Source organism: Hyla sarda, chromosome 3 (assembly GCF_029499605.1).
Source record: "Hyla sarda isolate aHylSar1 chromosome 3, aHylSar1.hap1, whole genome shotgun sequence".
Taxonomy (NCBI): domain Eukaryota; kingdom Metazoa; phylum Chordata; class Amphibia; order Anura; family Hylidae; genus Hyla; species Hyla sarda.
In genome coordinates, this window is record NC_079191.1 from 194,090,933 (window position 1) to 194,106,510 (window position 15,578).

At 41.2% G+C, this 15,578-nt stretch overlaps 1 protein-coding gene across 4 annotated transcripts in view; it reads right to left on the reverse strand.

The window, feature by feature from the left end:
* KHDRBS2 (KH RNA binding domain containing, signal transduction associated 2) overlaps nucleotides 1–15,578 on the reverse strand; it is a 495,176-nt gene that overhangs the window by 80,809 nt on the left and 398,789 nt on the right. The gene's annotated exons all lie outside the window — the stretch shown is intronic.

Here is a 15,578-nt window from a genome sequence, read left to right on the forward strand (position 1 = left end):
AAACACCCCCCTCGGCTTATACTCGAGTGAACTCTCCACCCGCAGTGGTCTTCAACCTGCGGACCTCCAGAGGTTTCAAAACTACAACTCCCAGCAAGCCCGGGCAGCCATCGGCTGTCCGGGCTTGCTGGGAGTTGTAGTTTTGAAACCTTCGGAGGTCCGCAGGTTGAAGACCACTGCGGGCTGCTATCTTCACCGGGGAGGCCTCTTCTAAGCGCTTCGGGCCCGGCCCCAGAATAGTCACGTTGCCTTGACAACGACGCAGAGGTACGTTCATTGCCAACGTACTTCTGCGTCATTGTCAAGGCAACGCCTCTATTCCGGGACGGAAGTGCGGAGAAGAGGCGCCCCCGGTGAAGATAGCAGCCGGGAACCACTATCCCACCGGACCACCTCCTCTTCGGACAGCCCTGCAGGACCGGACCAGCGCCGAGCGGAGGTGAGTACTGTACAGAACTAAAGGGGGGTGAGAGGGGGCTGGATGATGTCGAAGGCCGCAGTGGTCTTCAACCTACGGACCTCCGGAGGTTTCAAAACTACAACTCCCAGCAAGCCCGGACAGCCGATGGCTGCCCGGGCTTGCTGGGAGTTGTAGTTTTGAAACCTCTGGAGGTCCGCAGGTTGAAGACCACTGAGGGCGGATGATGAGAAGAGGATGATGAAGGGCGGGGTGTGGGATGATGACAAGAGGATGATGAAGGGAAGGGGGGTGGGGATGATGAAGGGGGGTGTGTGGGATGATTACAAGGGGATGATGAAGGGGGGTGGGGATGATGACAAGGGAATGATGAAGGGGGATGTGTGGGATGATGACAAGGGGATGATGAAGGGGAGATGTGTGGGATGATGACAAGGGGATGATGAAGGGGGGTGGGGATGATGACAAGGGGATGATGAAGGGGGGATGTGTTGTATGATGACAAGGGGATGATGACAGGTGATGATGATGAGGGTCTGGATGATGACAGGCGGTGATGATGATGAGGATGTTAATGACGGGTCTGGATGATGACAGGGGGGGATGATGTATTTCCCACCCTAGGCTTATACTCGAGTCAATAACTTTTCCTGGGATTTTGGGTTGAAATTAGGGGTCTCGGCTTATACTCGAGTCGGCTTATACTCGAGTATAAACGGTACTTTATAAACCAATTTCATAGTTGTCAGCTGAGGCATCTTTACAAGACATCCACTTTCCAATGGAATCAGAAGCACAAGATTCACAAGATACATAATTCTGAAAGATTATATCACCTGGAATATGAACTTTATTCCCTGCCCAATTTAATAAATGCTGTAATTGAGATGCTAAAAAATATAACCATTGATTGGGAAATGCCAATCCGCCCTCATCTTTAAATCTTTAAAGCAGTATAAAAATTCTTATTGACAGCTTACTCAAAGCAACCAAGCAAAAAAGTTGCAGGACTGTTGTTTACAATATGTGAACAGAAGGGAGGAATATGTTGTCACTATATACAGTAACAGTAGGAAATAATTTTTACGAAAACAACAAAACACTGTATATTGGATTTCACTGTATAACGTTTATAAGGTGACAAAGAACTGATTTATCGTAGTAACACATAGTTTTGTAACACTGGCAATTTGCTTTCAGGGACTGCATGTATTAAGGGTATTGTACAGGGATGAGCAAATCGAATCTGACAAATCCAAATTCATTACGAATTTCAGGAAAAATTGGATTCGCAACGAATCCGAATATCACCGCGATTCGATCACACAAATCGCTTCATTAAACTCCATTTAGTGTGGTCCAGGCTCCAGGGCATCTAAGATGTCGGCTCCACATGTTAGGACATGGGGCAAGGAACACTGGGAAGGCGGGAACACTGGTAGGTGGGATGACCCTGAATCACCTGCAGCATGCAGCAACCAACCAGCCACCCCTGTGATGTCACAGCCCTATATAATTGGCAGCCATCTTGCGGCCAGTCACTTCAGTGTTCTATTGCAGAGAGAGAGAGGGACAGAGAGCAGTGTGTGTTGCACAGAAAAGCATTTTTACAGCAGCTTTTCACTTCAAGCCCAAATCCAGCCTAAAAGCACTGATAGGGAAGGGAGAGAGATTGAGAGAGAAAGTGCAATTTTGGGTGTAGTACACAGCGACTGTGTGCTGTAGCACTGGAAGCTAGTAGTAGCCAGGCAGTTAGGGTGAGCAGAGCAGCAAAAGCCATAATCACCTCATATGAATGCATAATACAGGTTGCGTAGCGGAGCGTATTGTCCTCTATTAAGTGTAAACTGTGTTTACATAGGTGGTGTACTATTTTGTTCCCGTTAAAGTCTTAAGGGCCTAGTTACTGTGAAAGGCCAGCCAAAAGTACACACCTGCTGCTGTTCTAGACAAATACTGTTTTAAGCATAGTGGATCGTATTGTACTACCCTCATAGGTGCATATCCCATACGAACATCTATGTGGTGTACCATTTTGTTCCTGTTATAGTCCTAAGGGCCTACTTACTGTGAAAGGACAGCCAAAAGTATACACCTGCTGCTGTTCTAGACAAACACTGTTTTAAGCGTAGTGGAGCGTATTGTCCTCCCCTCATAGACCCACTAAGTATGTCAAGCAGAAATGTATCCAGGACATGCGAGGAGTGGCAGAGGCCTAAATTCATCAGGTGCAGGCAGAGGTCGCAGCAGACTAGGGGCAAGTTGCAGCAGGAGTCTCAGCGAGAGGCCTGAGCTCCTGGTATAAGCTAGCAGTCGTGTCTCGGCCAGCAACCCATCTGCTGTCATTGACTGGTCATCCACTTCATCACAAGTGACATCTGACACCCCAGTCAACAGTCGGTGGGTTCCTCAGACACAACCATCAGTTGGCACGGCCCGGGAGTAGTCCCTGTCCTCCAATTAACTCTGTCCTATGCTGTTCCCTCGCCCATATAAGTATCCTGTGCTGTGGGTTCAGCTCCACTTTTTAGTCAGGGCGATCTACAAGAGGACAGTCAGCAGCTACTGCCCAGCCAATAAGTGGAGGAGACATCCCCTGCTTCCTTTGCTAGGTGGGCAAGTAGTGATGAGGAGAGTGGTGTGGTAGGTGGTGTTGGGAGCATTCAGACTCCTGAAGCACACTCTGTTGAGGAACCTGAGGAGGACATCAATGACATGCAGACAAAACTTAATGAGGATGAAGCCGATCTCACTTGGGAGCCGGGTGCAGAAGTGGCTTCTTCATCATCATCAGCAGCAGTATAAGAGGGTGGCAGGTTGCCTGTGAGGCAGCAGTGTAGCCAGCAAGATGGTAGCATGGTTGGGAGTAAGCATGGTGCCAGCAGTGGGAAGTCTGGAGCCAAATGTGCACAGGGTAGACCACCTTTTTTTGCAGGAGCCTACCTGCCCAGGAGGTAGTGGAACAGAGGTCCCTGGAGTTGGTGGCAGTAGCAGTCAGTCGGTGCGGACTGTAGGGGTGGGGGTGGGGGCAATCAGCTACTCTGCAGTGTGGCATTTTTTTCATCAAGTATACAGAGGATGTTAACATGGCCACATGCAATTTCAAAAATATCTTTAATCTTTTCAATTGTAGTTCTCTGTGGTCTCGTTAGGCTGCTGCCACCTCCAGGCTGTGTCATTCTGTCACCATATGGTCTCTTCTTGCTGCTGACACCTTCAGGCTTGGTCATTCTGCCACATTTTGGTCTCCTCATGCTGGTACCACCTTCAGGCCGTGTCCTTGTGTTGCCATGTGGTTTCCTCATGCTGTTGGCACATTACATAAAATTTTTTATGTTAATCTATTTAAAATCTGCTATTTAAATTTTAAAATATATCTTTAATCTTTTTATTTGTGAGGCCCTATGGTCTCCTCTTGCAGTTGCCGCCTCCAGGCAAGAAATCGAATCATGGCTTACTCCATGAAAACTGGAAATGGGAACCATGCTGACCGACAACGGGAAGAACATCTTGCCAGTGCTGCTTCAAGGACGCCTGAGCTAGTTTTATCTTTTGTGTAACAAATTACCATCAAATGTATGGATCAGGTCTCAATAGATTATCATCTGCATATATCTGTGGAAATATCTGTGCATTCCAAAATTAATGGAACGCACATATCAGTACCGGCACAGCTGACATTAGAATACGCACGCATTGCATTTAATTTATTATATCAGACTTTCATTTTCATGTTTGTGTTCCAATCCGGAAGGCAAAGACACGCACGCATCACTTCCGGTGATACTGCTGGAATGCCCATGTTGCTTCCGGCGGTGACGTGTGCATGGTATTATGCGCTCCGTACCTAATATGGGTGGAGCGCATGTGCTATGCTCACTTCCGGGATCGAGGCAGTATGGACACGGCATCCTTCATGACATCTATAACGGCGTCCCATATGTTATCAACAATGGCGCCAGACACCATATTGGACCACAAAATTATACTGGTGTGTAACTCATTGCTAAATCCCTCCCCTATCTAGCAGTATGATATGAAAGGAATCACTTATGCACTTATGTTAGGGACGCACGGCATCGATGTGCACCTCAGCTATGAGGAAATGTTTTCACATTACCATCTACATCAGTTCCCTACATAGCATTTAGCTTTGTATCTATCTGACTCCCTCCTGAGGAACCCCAATACCATTTAAAATGGGGGGAAATGCATAGAGGAAGTAAAACTTTTTATCTTTTGTTTGTCTATCTATTTTTTGAGCACATTATCTGCACTGTGTTTTTATGCTTAGTCTGTAAGTGGTGATGCATCATCATTAGGGTTGTTTCCTGTGATTGTATAGGGTAATTCAGGGCCGTATTAGTAGACAGTCAACGGCTGAAGTGAGGGCTCATCCTCCACTGTTACGCACGTTGGAATTCCACCCTCCATATGTTGGACCTACTATACGAACAGAGAAAAGCTATCACCAATTTCTTGATGATCCAAGAGGATAGGGGGACTCCCCTGTGTAACTTCAATGTCAACCAGTGGCAGCTCACACATGACACTTGGCATTTTCTCAGCCACATTATTAGTCAGTCGCCAGGATTACAGGATTAACTATGTCATTTCACTGCTTCATATCCTACAGCACGTGTTGGAAATGATGGCTGGTGCTGAGAGGCAGGGGCTGGAACAGGTAGTAGCTCGCCTGGCGGCGGACCGCCAGCTCGATGCTCACCAGAATAGGTCCTCAAAAAAGGATTTTAAAATTTTTGAATAGATTCAAATTAAATTAAATAAAAATTACATGAAAATATCTCTTTAATCTCTTCAATTGTGATGCCACATGGTCTTCTGGCCCTGCTGCCACATCCAGATGCTTTGCGGCAGTGATTCTAATAACGATGCCTGTAATCTGCATGTCATACTGAATAACAGTATCATTTCACAGTGTTGTGCTGTGTTTCATAACACAGCACACTCCCTATGCATGTTATGTCAAGGCAAAGTGTTTTACACCCCTATTGAGGCTATCTGTAGGCCAGAAATAGCCGTTTTTAATAGAGAGTCACTGCAAATAAATTCGGACCAAAACTAAATTTTGGGGAGAATTCAGCGAATCGGCCGTATCAAATTTTTCAAAAATTCGCTCATCTCTAGTTTCGTATATCATAATACACTGAAAGTCAAAACATTAATGCCTACTAAATGATACAACAGGAAGCATGCAATAGATTTAGGGATCACATTGTATAAATCTTTATAATTTAGTGCTTTATATTAAACTTACAATGAAAATAACACAATTATTTTTAGCCCCAAGACATATGAGAAGGCTATTACAATTACAATAAAGAACCCCCAGAAGAGTTCCAAATAAAAATCATCCAGTATCATATGTCTATAATAGTTCAGTAGAAGAGCAAGTTGTTTTTGTACATTAGACACTTAATGTAATCACTATTCATATCATCCACTAATGAAGGGATTATGACTAATCTAAAACACCTAGGCCGGTAGAGCTATTTTCCCACGTTCATTTGGGTGGTGGGTTTGACAAGCGTGCATCTTATTTATCAAGAAGGTGCAGCAGGATGATGAATTTTGCGTAGCTCTGCTGTGGTGGTAAAAGCTCTACCACATACACTTTTTCTAGACGCTTGTGAGGGAGGGAAGAAGACACTTTCCTGGGTCCTGAATTTGGCAGGTTAAGTGTTTTTACTTACTTTCACAGAGCTGCCGGGAAATTTTTACTTACATTTTAGACACTACAATCAAATTTGATTGCGGTGTCTAAGGGGTTAAAGACAGGCATCGCCGTGATCGGTGATGTCTGGCATTAGAGATGGGTCCTAGTGGCAGATAGCCACAAGGACCACCCAGCTATGACCCGCACTCAGCTCCTGAGCATGTGTCACAGAAGGGGAGTGGGACGCTGTCATCCACAAGAGGTTATAGGTTGAATTGTTTAAGGTAGAAGTTATTCTCATGCCTACTGGTAGGTGGTGTAGTTTTGTGGCTAAAAAAGTACCTTTGCGCACTAAATAGCGACTTTTGACAAAAGTCGCAAATTATAAATATGTGACCACTGCATGGTCAGAAGGAAAAAAGTTCTACGGGTACGCAAAAAGAGTGAAACTGCCTATATCAAAAGAAGCATAAAAGTCTCTAAATATGCTGCTTGCGCCTAAACTGCGCCAAAACATAGACAAAAAAATGCTCTAAAAGCAATGATAAATCTCCCCCTTAATGTTATGTACTGATAATATCCTCAATACAACATTTTAATCCAAGAGCTTTTTACATCCCATATAATGACTTCTGTGAGTTTATTCACCCCCCAGGGACAAGGTTTATTCAATAGAACAACTGTTTTTATCCTCCTCACAAGGGTATACATGTGGATATTATGTACAGTGTATGGTTATATACACAGGGTTAAATGATAAACAATAATAATAGAACCACAGTTTTGTGGGGCACCAAAGGGTGTGGCTCTACCGTGGCCAAAGCCACACACTTGCTCCCTTATCTGCTGTCTAGTGATCCTTATAGAAACTTGCAGACTGTTGCTAAAATCTTAGCCTGTCAACCCCTAAATGTTTCACCACTACAGCATGGTTTTATCAAGTCGAAAACTGACAGCATTGAGTGCCAATGCAAGACTGACCCATTTACATGCACCGGATGTGATGTTATCATTCGGTGCTCTCAATGAGTGACCAGATTACAACTATCCAATCAATGATACCCAATGGTGATCTACCAATGATGCAATAGGAAACATTACCATATCAAAATCAAGCCCATCCATTAGCATTTTATATAGGTTCTTACTCAGAGAGGATTACAGCAAGCATGGTGGCTCAGTAGCCAGCACTGCTGTTCAATTCCCACAAAGGACAACATCTGTGATCTGGGTATCCAATAAAAACAAAATCATATTTATAGCACTAAATGTACTTGCCACTCATATAAAATCCCCTCCCCTAGGACCTAGTCTGATCTGGCGTATGCCCTAGAACTGAAAGTTCTTTGGGTCCCCACCATGGTTATCTCTGATGTGTCTAGAGCAGTGTTTCCCAACCAAGTCCTCAAGGCACACCAACAGTCCAGGATTTAAATTTTTCCCTGTTCTATTCCAATGGAGTAACTGAAAAAACCCGGAATGTTGGTGTGCCTTGAGGACTGGGTTGGGAAACACTGGACTAGAGATGGGTGTATCAGCTCCTGTTATAATACCGCTGATATGTTTTGAGATCCAACGTCGGAACTCCAGAACCATCTTCCCAACATAGTTTCAGGCATGTTCACGTAGCCACATATATATAATGCCCTTACTCTTGCAGTTAATGAAAGCATAAAGTATATATACTCTCCCATCAACTGGATTAGTAAAATCCCCTGTGTCTCTTGAAGTACATTCCCCACATGGGCAGGTGCCTACAAAAGCACTGGGATTAAAAAGATTTTATTGAGGATATTATCAGTAGACAACATTAAGTGTTTTAGATTGGCCATAAGTCCTTCATTAGTGGATGATCTGAACAGTGATTACTATAAGTGTATTGTGTACATAAACAACTCTTGCTCTTCTACTGAACTAGAAAGGAAACAAAATTAGAGACCAATTGAGACTGTAGTTTTAATCTTTTGTTTTTGTACTCACCTGATTGAAATTGTTTTTCTTATGTTATAAATATTATAAAAGTTACATTTTATTCTATTATAGACATATGATACTGGAAGATTTTTTTGAACCTCTTCTAGGGGTTCTTTGTTGTACTTGTACAGTCATGGCCGTAAATGTTGGAACCTCTGAAATTTTTCTAGAAAATTAAGTATTTCTTAGTGTTGCTCGCGAATATTCGCATTGCGAATTTTATTCGCGAATATCGCATATTCGCGAATTCGCGAATATTCGCGAATATAGCACTATATATTCGTAATTACGAATATTTTTTTGTTTCACAGTACACATCACAGTGATCACCCCTCTCTGCTTCCAGCTTGTGTGGTGTAAAGAAGGCTCTAATACTACTGTGTGAGACTGGCGTGCTAATTTCTGCATATTCGAATTTTCCCTTATGCTAATTTTGTATATGCTAATTTTCGCATATATTAATTTTCACAACCGCGAATTTTCACATATGCGAAAATAAAACGAAAATAAGCAAATATTTGCGTATATATGACAAATATTCGTCCATATATTCGCGAATATTCGCGAATTCGAATATGGCCTATGCTGCTCAACACTAGTATTTCTCACAGAAAAGGATTGCAGTAACACATGTTTGCTGTACACATGTTTATTCCCTTTGTGTAAACCAAAAAAGGGAGGAAAAAAAAGCAAATTGGACATAATGTTACACCAAACTCCAAAAATGGTCTGGACAAGATTATTGGCACCCTTTCAAAATTGTGGAAATATAAGATTGTTTCAAGCATGTGATGCTCCTTTAAACTCACCTGGGGCAAGTAACAGGTGTAGGCAATATGAAACTCACACCTGAAAGTAGATAAAAAGGCGAGAAGTTCACTTAGTCTTTACATTGTGTGTCTGTGTGTGTAACACTAAGCATGGACAACCGAAAGAGGAGAAGAGAACTGTCTGAGGATTTGAGAACCAAAATTGTGGAAAAATATCAACAATCTCAAGGTTACACGTCCATCTCCAGAGATCTAGATTTCCTTTGTCCACAGTGCGCAACATTAGCAAGAAGTTTGCAATCCATGGCACTGTAGCTAATCTCCCTGGGCGTGGACAGAAGCGAAAAATTTATGAAAGGTGTCAAAACAGGATAGTCTGGATGGTGGATAAGCGGCCCCAAACAAGTTCCAAAGACATTCAAACTGCCCTGCAGGCTCAAGGAGCATCAGTGTCAGCACGAACTATCCGTCAACATTTAAATGAAATGAAACACTATGGCAGGAGACCCAGGAGGACCCCACTGCTGACACAGAGACATAAAAAAGCAAGACTACATTTTTACCAAAATGAACTTGAGTAAGCCAAAATCCTTCTGGGAAAATGTCTTGTGGACAGATGAGACCAAGATAGAGCTTTTTGGTACTGTTTTCTACTGTTTACCGAAAACAGATCAATGCCTACAATGCCACTGTACCTACAGTGAAATATGGTGGAGGTTCAATGATGTTTCAGATTGTTTTGCTACCTCTAGCACTGGGTGTCTTGAATCTGTGCAAGTTATTATATCTGAGGATTACTAATGGATTTTGGGTCATACTGTACAGCCCAGGGTCTGAAAGCTGGGTTTGCGTCCGAGATCTTGGGTCTTCCAGCAGGACAATGACCACAAACATATATCAAAAAGATCAGAAATGGATGGCAACAAAGCACTGGAGAGTTCTGAAGTGGCCAACAATGAGTCCAGATCTAAATCCCATTAAACACCTCTCCAATAAGAGAGACCTGGAGCAGTTTGCAAAGGAAGAGTGGTCCAAGAGAGGTGTAAGAAGCTTATTGATGGTTATAGGAAGCAACTGATTTTAGTTATTTTTTCCAAAGGGTATGCAACCAAATATGTTAAGGGTGCCAATAATTTTTTCCAGCCCATTTTTGGAGTTTGGTGTGACATTGGCCCTCATTTACTAAGAAAATCGGGTTGTAAGTCTATGTTGCTTTCTTACCCGACTGCTTTTTTCCCCTGATATTTATTATTATGTCGCATCCTGTTTGTCGCACGTGGGTTTTGTAGGTTTTGGTTTCCAACTCCTCTGAGCTGTCGGGAAAAAATCCAAAACAATTCAACAAATTCGGGTTGGAAACCTTAATAAATACGTGGGAAAGCTCAGAAATGTCGGGTTACGCCCCTTTTTCGGGTTTGGGAGAATCCACATCGGATCCGTCGGGAAAAAATGTCGCATAGTGTCGCAGACTGGCGCACGATGTCTGCGACATGGCGCAGACAAAGATGCGCCAAAAAAACCCGACAAAAGAGGTCGGGTTTAGAATAGTAAATGAGGGCCATTATGTCCAATTTGCTTTTTTTCCTCCCTTTTTTGTTTAGCTCCAATACACAAAAAGGAAATAAATATGTGTATGGCAAAGCATGTGTGACTGCAATCCTTTTCTGTGGGAAATGTTTCATTTTCATGAAAAATTTCAGGGGTGCCAATGTTTATGGCAATGACTGTACAAAACTTATTTAACAAATAAATGCTACTACGAGAAATGGCCAAGACAGTGATTTCTGAAAATAACTTAGCATTAGAAGCTATAGATAGAAAAGCATGTTGCATGAGAAAATAAATGTTTGCAAGCAGTTTGTGTTGACAGCGGTTTACAAATAGAAATATAAAGCCTAGGTGAAGTTCTTTTCATACAAGGTTGTCTGTAGGCGACAGCGGCTCAGTATTGATAACTCTGACAACGAGCCCTACTATTTCCAAATAGCATAGTCATTCAATGGTGTAACCTGAAGGAAGGTACTAGGGAAAACATTTTGATATTTCCTTTGATTTATCTGTCTAGTTTTTTTTCATTGCTTAGAAGAGGTTTATGTGATCCATCACATTCATACTACAATTAGATTTTAATGTTCTTTAATGCACACTCAACATTTATCATAACTGGAATGAATTATGGGACACTGTGATGTAGATGTGGTATGTACACTATAGAACTGAGGTATAAAACTCTGGATATGCCATTTATGCTCCTATTACAGCTTTACCTATGAAGTAGTTCTCCATAAAAAAATGTAAGTGATTTTTAAAGAGGACTTGGCCTGATCACACACCTTTTTACAGTTTCTTGTTACGACCCTATTCCCAAAATATGATGGTTTAGATTTGTCTGACAACTCAGGGAATCAGCCAGATGGGCGTGAACTTAATTTGAATAATGGGAGTAAATTACAATCAGGGGGTATGTATTAGGCATACTCACCCCCTCAATGTACACCATTCACATCCTCTGATTGTACAATATCAGGTGATGGGCGAGATTGTTCAGTTAGAGGGTGTGATTGTTGTACACTGAGGGGTGAATATGCCTAATACCCTGACTGTATAAACGCGACCATCACCTGATATTCACTCCCATTATTAAAATTCATTTTATGCCCATCTGACTGATTCCCTGAATTGTCAAACTGTACACCCTCATATGTAAGAAATGAAAGGGTGCATAAAACTGTAAAAAGATGTGTGATCAGGGCACCCTAAGATATTTAATGATAATGCAATATCATTTTAGGGGTTTTGCTACAGGTCCTCTTTAAACCCTTAAGGACCAAGGACGTACCGTTGCGTCCTGGGTCCTTTCCCTTTCACAAAGTGGCCCCATGTCATAGCGGGTCGGTACCCGTGGCTAATAGTGCGTGGCACTGATCGCCGTGCTGCGTGCTATTAACCCTTTAGACGCGGCGTTAAAAGTTGAACACCGCATCTAAAGTGAAAGTAAACCAATGCCGGTTAGCTCAGGGAGCTGTTCGGGATCGCCGCGGTGAAATCGCGGCATCCCAAAGAGCTGTAGGACAGCAGTAGGGTCCCCTTACCTGCCTCCTGTTGTCCGATAAATAAAGATCATTTAACCCCTTCCCTAATAAAAGTTTGAATCACCCCCGCTTTTCCCATTAAAAAAAAACTGGGTAAATAAAAATAAAAATAAACATATGTGGTATTGCCATGTGCGGAAATGTCCGAATTATAAAACTATATTGTTAATTAAACCGCACGGTCAATGGCGTACGCGCAAAAAAATTCAAAAAGCCCTGTACCCAAAAAAATAGGATTTTTCCAGAAGTACTACAAAATCAAACCTATATAAGTAGGGTATCATTTTAATCTTATGGACCTATAGAATAAAGATGAGGTTTCATTTTTACCGAAAAATGTACTGCGTAGAAACGGAAGCCCCCAAAATTTACAAAATGGTGTTTTTTCTTCAATTTTGTCGCAAAATGATTTTTTTTTTCCATTTCGTCGTAGAGTTATGATTTTTTTAAAGGTAAGGAGGAAAAAATTAAAGTGCAAGAAAGGAAAAACCCCGGGTGCTTAAAGGGTTAAAATGAAAATTATGAAAACCTAACCAAAATATTAACAATCTGTAAAATGGTCAAAAGACAGTGATTTAATCTGCCCCCTTCTTAGCATAGAAATGAGTAAAATTCTTATCCAATTTCTGATCGATTCTTGTTATTTCCCTCTCCAAATTTATCCCTCTAACTGCAGAAGACAGGCCCCTCTTTCTATCCATACTACACACTACTACTACTACTGAAGTCATGAGAAGTACAACCTCCATGATTTCTATGGATTTACGTATCACAGACACCAGATTTCACCTTGTTAACATTTAACAAAAAATGAAGCCAATATAGCAGTCCATCCCATAAACCAACAACTTGTAGAACCATCTTTAGCAGCAACCACTTGAAGTAATGTTTTATTATATAACTTTATTAGCAATTCACATTGTTCTGAAGGAATTCTGGCTCACTCTTCTTTACAATGCTTCTTCAGTTCATTGAGGCTTGTGGGCATTCTTTTATGTACTGCTCTCTAAAAGGAAATTTTCCAGCAGTTTTTGCTGCTAAGAGTTGTTTAAAACAAACTGTATCTTCCCTGGAGCTAATGGCAGTTGCCTAACTCATGAAATCCCCTTTTCATGTCTTTACCAAGTGTCAAGGAGGCAGGGCAAAGCCCCTCAAATGTCACAGCCTAGCATATCTCCTAGCTGCACCTGACTGCTAGTTACCCTCTTAATTCCCACAGAGGCTGTAAGGGTATGTTTATTTTTTTTACACATAGTTTCTGAATTTTGGCCTATTGTTTGTTAAATAAAAAAAAAGAAGATAGTGGAATGTGTTGTTTTCTAATTTGCACCCCTTCCTTTACCAGGATATATGTGTACATCCTGGGGGCCGGCTAGTGATCGCAGGGTCCGAATCAGTTGACATGACAGCAAGGGGGTCAATGCCATCATTCTTTCTGATTCTCCAGACAGAAGAAGCAGAGCTCTGATAAAACTACTGTTATGCCTAAAGCATAGTTCAGTGTTCAGTGTTATAAATCAAAGATTGTTGGTAATATAGGGATTCAAAAACAGTGAATAAAATAAAAAAAAAGTTATGTAATAAATTTGAATAACTAACCCCCCCTTCCCACTAATAAAAGATTAAATCATTCCCTTTTTTTCTTTTTCACATAAAATAATGTAAACAAAAATAAACAAACATAATTGGTATTGTCACGTGCGGAAATGTCTAAATATAATGTTAATGAAACCATGTAAAAATTTTTACAAAGTCCAGAAGTGCTGATTTTTGGTCATTTCATATACCAGACTAAAAAATGAACAAAATACGATCTCATCAAAACAAAAATGGTGCCAATAAAAATGATAGATCACAGTGTAAACATTAGCTCTCAGTATACAAAAAAAAGTTCTAGGGGTCAGAAAAGTGCAATTTTAAGCATACTCATTTTCTTTCAAAAAGTTATTTTATTTTGTAAAGTACTAAAATAAAACAAAACCTGAATTGGTAAAAATGAATTTGGTATTGTTTTAATTATATTGACCCACAAAATAAGGATGTAATTTTAAGACGTCATTTTAACTATAAGGTGCACTGTGTAAAAACGGAAGCCCAAAAAATTTGCTAAATTGTTTTTTGTTTTTTTGAATTTGCCATACAAATTATATTTTTTGTTTTTGCTGTAGATTTTGCTATAACATTTATGATGGCATGACAAATTTTGAATTATGGAATTTAAAAGCCGAGAAGTAAGAAATATAAATATGTCATTACGGGGTTAAGAGTTTCATCAGACTACATTTGTTTTTACTTTATTTATATGTCCTAATATGGAAAATGTTTGAATTCAAACAGAATGTACTTTATTTTTCTCATAACTGCATGTTAGTCAATGGAATGGTTGCTCATTTACTAAAAAATTCAATTTAATCTTGGGCTGGGTTCACATATATCAGTTGCCCAGCATAGTTTCCCGCTGGCGTGTTACCAGAGGGAAACTGATGCTAAAACTGATCCCATCCCATTTGAATGGGACAGTTCACAATCATGCAGCATTTCAATTTTAACTGCTTAAGGACAAATGACTTACTGGAACGTCATGTGTCCGCTCCCGATCTATAACGCGGGGCCACGGAGTGCCCCCGCGTCATAGCGGGTCGGGCCCGGCCTCTGACAACGGCCGGGACCCGTGGCTAATAGCGCGTGGCATTGATCGCGGTGCCGCGCGCTATTAACCCTTTAGACGCGGCCTTCAAAGTTGAACCCCGCATCTAAAGTGAAAGTATGCTGGTTAGCTCAAAATCGCGGTATCCCAAACAGCTTACAGGACAGCAGGAGGGTCCCTACCTGCCTCCTCGCTGTTCGATCGCCGAATGACTGCTCAGTGCCTGAGATCCAGGCATGAGCAGTCAATCGGCAGAATCATCGATCACTGGTTTCCTATGAGAAACCAGTGATCAATGTAAAAGATTAGTGTGTGCAGTGTTATAGGTCCCTATGGGAGCTATAACACTGCAAAAAAAAAGTGAAAAAAAAGTGAATAAAGATCATTTAACCCCTTCCATATTAAAAGTTTGAATCACCCCCTTTTCCCATAAAAAAAACCACAGTGTAAATAAAAATAAACATATATGGTATCGCCACGTGCGGAAATGTCAGAATTATAAAAATATATCATTAATTAAACCGCACGGTCAGTGGCGTACGCGCAAAAAAATTCCAAAGTCCAAAATAGTGTATTTTTTGGTCACTTTTTATGTCAATACGTCCTATCAATGCAAAAATAGCACCGCTAAAAACTTCAGATCACGGCGCAAAAAATTTGCCCTGATACTGCCCCATATGCGCAAAAATAACAAAGTTATAGGGGTCAGAAGATGACAATTTTAAACATATTAATTTTCCTGCATGTAGTTATGATTTTTTTCCAGAAGTACGACAAAATCAAACCTATATAAGTAGGGTATCATTTTAATCGTATGGACCTAAAGAATAATGATAAGGTGTAATTTTTACCGAAAAATGTACTATGTAGAGACGGAAGCCCCCAAAAGTTACAAAACAGCATTTTTTTTTTCAATTTTGTCTCGCAATGTTTTTTTTTTTCGTTTCGCCATAGATTTTTGGGCAAAATGACTGACGTCATTACAAAGTAGAATTGGTGG